Source organism: Colobus angolensis, unplaced genomic scaffold (assembly GCF_000951035.1).
Source record: "Colobus angolensis palliatus isolate OR3802 unplaced genomic scaffold, Cang.pa_1.0 Scaffold32, whole genome shotgun sequence".
Taxonomy (NCBI): domain Eukaryota; kingdom Metazoa; phylum Chordata; class Mammalia; order Primates; family Cercopithecidae; genus Colobus; species Colobus angolensis.
The window spans coordinates 15,015-21,622 of NW_012116488.1; the positions used below are offsets into that span (position 1 = coordinate 15,015).

Consider the following 6,608-nt stretch of genomic DNA (forward strand, 5'->3'; position numbering starts at 1 on the left):
CTATGCCTTGTTAACAATATGTTTACAGGCAGTGTGCTCGGTAAAAGTCATCGCCAGTCTCCATTCTCGATTAACCAGGGGCACAATGCACTGCGGAAGGCCGCAGGGACCTCTGCCCAAGAAAGCCTGGGTACTGTCCAAGGTTTCCCCCACTGAGACAGCCTGAGATATGGCCTCGTGGGAAGGGAAAGACCTGACTGTCCCCCAGCCTGACACCCGTAAAGGGTCTGTGCTGAGGAGGAGGAGTGAAAGAGGAAGGCCTCCGTCTCCTGCACCTCCCTGGGAATGGAATGTCTCCGTGTAAAACCTGATCGTACATTCGTTCTATTCTGAGATAGGAGAACACTACCCTGTGGCTGGAGGTGAGATATGCAGGCAGCAATGCTACTCTGTTACTCTTTACTACAGCGAGATGTTTGGGTGGAGAGAAGCATAAATCTGGCCTACATGCACCTCTGGGCATAGCACCTTCCCTTGAACTTATTTGTGACACAGATTCCTTGGCTCACGTTTTCCTGCTGACCTACTCCCCACTATCACCTTGTTCTCCTGCCACATTCCCCTTAGTGAGATAGTGAAAACAGTAATCAATAAATACTGAGGGAATTCAGACACCGGGGCCAGTGCGGGTCCTCTGTATGCTGAGCACCGGTCCCCTGGGCCCACTGTTCTTTTTCTATACTTTGTCTCTGTGTCTTGTTTCTTTTCTCAATCTCTCGTCCCACCTGACGAGAAATACCCACAGGTGTGGACGGGCTGGCCGCCTTCAATAAGAACACTCACTATTCGTTTTGGGGTTCTGGAGGGACTAGGGAGAAAATAGTTGTTTCATCTCTGTTCGCAAAGGTGTAACTTACCAAATTGCTGTAAACTATTGACAACTTAAGGGAAAAAAAGCTTTCTAAAATCTGGAAAACAAAACATTAAAGAACCAGCAATATTTCTAACAAAAAGTCATTTAAAAATTATCCTCGGCTGGGTGCAGTGGCTCACACCTGTAATCCCAGCACTTTGGGAGGCCAAGGCCGGCAGATCATGAGGTCAGGAGTTTGAGACCAGCCTGAACAACATGGTGAAACCCCGTCTCTACTAAAAATACAAAAAAATTAGCTGGGCGTGGTGGTGCATGCCTGTAATCCCAGCTGCTCAGGAGGCTGAGGCAGGGGAATCACTTGAACCTGGGAGGTGGAGGTTGCAGTGAGCCGAGATCGCACCACTGCACTCCAGCATGGGCAACAGAGTGAGACTCCATCTCAAAAACAAAAATTATCCTGATTGGTTCATTCAGTCCCATGTAATGCTTTATAGGTTGCCTTATTTAAGTTCCACAACTGACCTCCCAACATTTGAGACAAAAGATCAGTTTCTTAAAATCTATGTATTCAGTCTGTGTTCTACCCTCTCCTCCTTTGAATTCCCAGCTCACCAACACCAGCCCCGAGATCACGTTCTCATCAGAAGCTAGAAAGGGGAAAAGCTTGAACCCACCTGGGAAGGACCCTATCTGGTGCTCCTAACGACCGAGATGGCAGTCGGACTGCTGAGAAGGGGGTGGACCCACCATACCCGAGGCAAAAAGGCCTCACCCTCTCCAAAGTCATGGACCTTCATCCCAGGACCAGTCCCCACCAGAGTAACGTTAAAGAAAAAAGCCTAACCGGCCTGTCCGTTTTTCCTCTTCTCTTTCCCTTAGCCACCCCACATCTCATTATTAATGTAACCAGGGCAAAGTCACCCCAAATCATTACTTTCGATGCTTGTCTTGTTATATCTTGTGGAGACTTGCAAAGTCAAAGGCAGCTCTCTACTTCAGAAAAGTATCTTTGCGGGAAAAAAAAAAATGCTCTTTTTCATTAATCAAAGACATAATGAAAGACAACATGAAGCACAAGAAATTATCTTGATGAAACACAAAAATCTTAGTTTCCTAGGCCAATTACTTAACAGGTAAAGAAAAACCTTCAGACCGCCACCGCCGCCTCAGAACCCAGGCCTGGGGGGCGGTGGGGCAGCGTATGGAGCCCCCGCCCCCCGGAGCTGCCAACACTGCCAGCGCCAGCGCCAGCGCCACCGCCACGCTACACACAGGTACCCCCGGAAGGCGCGAGCGCTCCCCCAGCGATGGACGCATCTGTGACGCTGTGGCAGTCTCTGCTGCAGCTGCCGAGAGAGCAAGGCAATGGCCACCTCGCCTGGACTTCACGGGATGGTGGTGAATTCAAGCTGGTGGATGCAGAGGAGGCGGCCCGGCTGTGGGGGCTACGCAAGAACAAGACCACCACGAATTACGACAAGCTCAGCCGGGCCTTGCCGTACTAAGACAGGAACATCATCCGCAAGGAGAGCGGCCAGAAGCTGGTCTACAAGTCTGTGCCCTATCCTGAGGTCGCAGGGTGCTCCACTGAGGACTGCCCGCCCCAACCAGCGGTGTCTGTGAGCTCCGCCGTGGCGAATGTGGCCCCTGCTGCTGTACCTGCCGCCCCGGGGAACGCTGTGTGGGGAAAGCCAGGCACGCCCGAGGCGGCAGGAACGGCAGGAACGGCAGGAACGGCAGGCCCGGGCGGTTTGGCGCGCAGCAGCCGGAACAACTACCTGCGCTCGGGCCTCTCTTCCACCCGCACCATCCAGTCTCTGCAGCCACAGCCGCCCCCTCAGCCTCGGCCTGCTGTGCTGCTCCCCAGCGCCGCTCGCGCAGGAGCAGCAGCGCCCCCGGGAGCGGGAGCACCAGTCCCAGCCGCCTGCAGGCCCGCCTGGAGGCTGAGGAAGCCGGCTTGCCTCTGCAGGTCATCCTGACCCGGCCCGAGGCCCCGACCCTGAAATCCGAAGAGCTGAATGTGGAGCCGGGTTTGGGCCGGCCTCTGCCCCCAGACGTGAGAGTGGAAGGGCCCGGGGAAGAGTCGGAAGCTGCGGGAGAGAGAGGGTTTGTGCCGGAAACCGCCAAGGCCGAGCCCAGAGTCCCTCCACGGGAGGGCGCGCCAGCCCGGAGGCCCCGTCGTTACGGACGCCGCAGAGCCGCCGGCGGCCACGCGGCTTCCAGCCCTGAGATCTCCCAGCCGCAGGAGGGCCGGAAGCCCCGGGACTAGAGCTTCCACTCAGCCCGAGCCTGCTAGGCGGGCCGGGACCCGAACGGACCCCAGGATCGGAAACTGGCTCCGGCCCCCCCGCCGGCGCCGAGGCCGGCGCGGACCCCGTCCCTGCTTCCTACGCATACATTGACCCCGGTGCTGCTGACACCCAGCTCGCTGCCTCCCAGCTTTCACTTCTGGAGCACCCCGAGTCCCACGGCGCCCCGTAGCCCGGCCAAGCTCTCCTGCCAGCTACCGTGCAGTGGCAGCGCCCAGGTCACACCCCTTCCGTCAGCGTGGATGGCCTCTCGACCCGGTGGTGCTCTCCCCAGGGCCCCAGAAGCCATGACCACCACCACCATCATCCCTTCTGGGGTCACTCCATCCATGCTCTCTCACGGAGAAACAGTTCAACTGAAAGACTCGCGCTCTGAGTGTGGTGGGGTGGGGATCCTTGGGAAGAATTACTCACAGGAGTAACTAACTCTCATTAACTCCCCCACAGAAAACACACAGCTGCCACAGCTTCTCTCTTTTCTGTCCGTCCCCCCCGTGGCTGCCCTTACACGTCTCCTACTTCAGTGGTAGGGGCGGTTTGTTTATTTATTTTGTGAAGGCCACTGGGAGGCGACTGACCTAACCTTTTAGGATGGTGAGGACATCTCCCCCACCGCCCCACTTTTTTCCCCAAGACAAGACAATCAGGGTCTGGCTTAGCCCTTTCTTTCTTTATTCCTCAGCCTGCCCTTGGGGAGATGAGGGAGCCCTGTCTGCATTTTCGGATGTGAGTAGAAGAGTTAGTTTATTTCGTTCTATTATTCCTGGCCATACTCAGGGGTCCAGGAAGAATTTGTACCATTTAATGGGTTGGGAGTCTTGGCCAAGGAAGAATCGCCCCCTTGAAATAGAAATTTCCACCTCCCCAGCCTTTCTCTCAGACAGCTTATCCTTTTCCAACCAACTTTTTGGCCAGGGAGGAATGTCCCTTTGTTCTTCTTCCCCCTGAGAAGCCACTCCTTTGTCTGCCAAACTCCCTGGGGTCCTGCCTGTTTTCCCCCAGTGGAGGGGATTTTTGGGGGTGGTCCCCATCTGGGGGGCCCCTCCAGCCAGTACTCCAGGTCTCCCTGTCTCTCCTCTGCTGCCGTTTTGATAGTATAATCTATTTTTAAATGGGGATTTTCAATAGGGGAGAGGGAGTCATCTCTTCCTATGTTTGGTGGGGTGGGTGGGAAGGAAGGGATGGGGGGGGGAATCTTCCTGCTGCCTCTCCCAACAAGTGTTTATTTCTGATACTAAATGTGTATTTTCAGATCCCTCTCTCCCAGCTCCCCAATTTCCTGCAGGTGGGTACGAAGGACCCTTTCAATGTCCCTGGAGTTGGGAGGGAGGAATGGGGCACATAAATCCTGGTCCTGTCTCTATTCTAGGTAGGAGACAGTGGGTTCAAAAGACTGCTGGACTCACCTGTCAGCCCTCTCCCAGCCCAGGCCTCGGGACCTGGGGGTTGGTGATTTGGGGGATGGTGCTACACTCGTCTCCACTGTTTGTTTTACTTCCCCAAAATTGACCTTTTTTTTTTTTAAAGAGTCCCAGAAAATGGGAAATTGTTCCTGTAAATATGTATTTTTCAAGGTGAAAAAAAAAGAAAGAAAAACCTTCCATAATCAAGAGCAGACCAATATTCCAGGAAACTGTCACTTTAACAGAGAAGACCAAATTCTACTTTTGCATCAGTGAACTGTTAATACTAAAGCTAATTTTAATTAAACCTTATAAATAAATCCATCCAGGCTGGGCAAGGTGGCTCACACCCGTAGTCCCAGCACTCCAGGAGGCCAAGGAGGGTGGATCACTTAAGCCCAGGAGTTTGAGACTAGCCTGGACAGCATGGGGAAGCCCTGTCTCTACAAAACATACAAAAACAAAAAAAAATTAGCCAGGCGTGGTGGCACGTGCCCATAGTCCCAGCTACTTGGGAGGCTGAGGTGGGAGGATTACTTGAGCCCGGCCTCCAGGCCTCAGTGCTGAGTGTCACTGCACTCCTGCCTAGGCAACACAGTGGCACCCTGTCTCATAAATAAATAAATAAAATAAATCCAGCCAGGTGCAGTGGCTCACACCTGTAATCCCAGCACTTTGGGAGGCCAAGGCAGGTGGATCATGAGGTCAGGAGTTCGAGACCAGCCTGGCCAACATAGTGAAACCCTGTCTCTACTAAAAATACAAAAATTAGCTGGGCATGGTGGTGGGTGCCTGTAATCCCAGCTACTGGGAAGGCTGAGGCAGGAGAATCATTTGAACCCAGGAGGCGGAGGTTGCAGTGAACCGAGATCATGGCACTGCACTCCAACTTGGGCAACAAGAGTGAAACTCTGTCTCAAAAAGATAAATAAAGAAATCCTATCACAGCCAACTTTGACCACATAAGATCCCTTTTCCACAATCCTTTTACAACTTTTTTTTTTCTTTTTTTTTTTTTTGAGACAGAGTCTTGCTTTTCCCCAGACCAGAGTGGTGCAATCTTGCCTCACTCCACCTCCTGGGTTAAAGCGATTCTCGTGCCTCAGCCTCCCGAGTAGCTGCAATTACAAGCATGCACCACCACGCCCGGCTAGTTTTTGTATTTTTTGTAGAGATGGAGTTATGCCATGTTGGCCAGGCTGGTCTCTAGTTCCTGGCCTCATGGATCTACCTGCCTCAGCCTCCCAAAGTGCTGGGATTACAGGCGTGAGCCACCATGCCTGGCCTCCTTTCACAATCTTTTTCTTTTAATGTATCAGCTGTTTTTCTTTTTGTTGTTGTTGTTCTTTGTTTTTTGAGACAGAGTTTCGCTCTTGTTGCCCAAGCTGGAGTGCAACGGTGTGATCTCAGCTCACTGCAACCTCTGCCTCCTGAGTTCAAGCGATTCTCCTGCCTTAGCCTCCCAAGTAGCTGTGATTACAGGCATGCACCACCACGCCTGGTTAATTTTTGTCTGGTTTTTTTTTTAGTAGAAATGGGATTTCACCATGTTACCCAGGCTGGTCTCGAACTCCTGACCTCAGGTGATACACCTGCCTCAGCCTCCCAAAGTGCTGGGATTACAGGAGTGAGCCACCGCGCCCAGCCTCAGCTGTTTTTCCTTACATTTTTGTCTCTCTTATTCTGAAACAGCCAGTCATTATCTTTCAGTACATAATTTATTAATATTACTCCTTTTCCTTTAACAGAAAACACAACCTCATGTCTTATAACTTTTCTTACTCAAATTACTCCCTATATATTTTGCATACAAAGTTTCTTTATTATTCTAATTGTTTTAATTACATATATTTTCAGAATTTTAATCCTTAGAAATTGTGAATTGTCTGTCACCAGCATTCTGTAGATTAACATTTCATACTTTTTAAAAACATGTGCTTCCTCATAGTACAGCTTCTGATGTGATTAACAGACCCAAATATGTTTAGCTTTTCAATACCATATAAAAACGAGATGCCGGACCAGGCACAGTGGCTCATACCTATGATCCCAGCACTTTGGGAGGCCAAGGCAGGTGGATCA

The 6,608-nt window shown here is 51.8% G+C and overlaps 1 pseudogene; it reads left to right on the forward strand.

Annotated features, from left to right (window-relative positions):
• Positions 1–1,972: 1,972 nt before the first annotated feature.
• Positions 1,973–3,414, forward strand: LOC105518396 (annotated as a pseudogene).
• Positions 3,415–6,608: the final 3,194 nt, after the last annotated feature.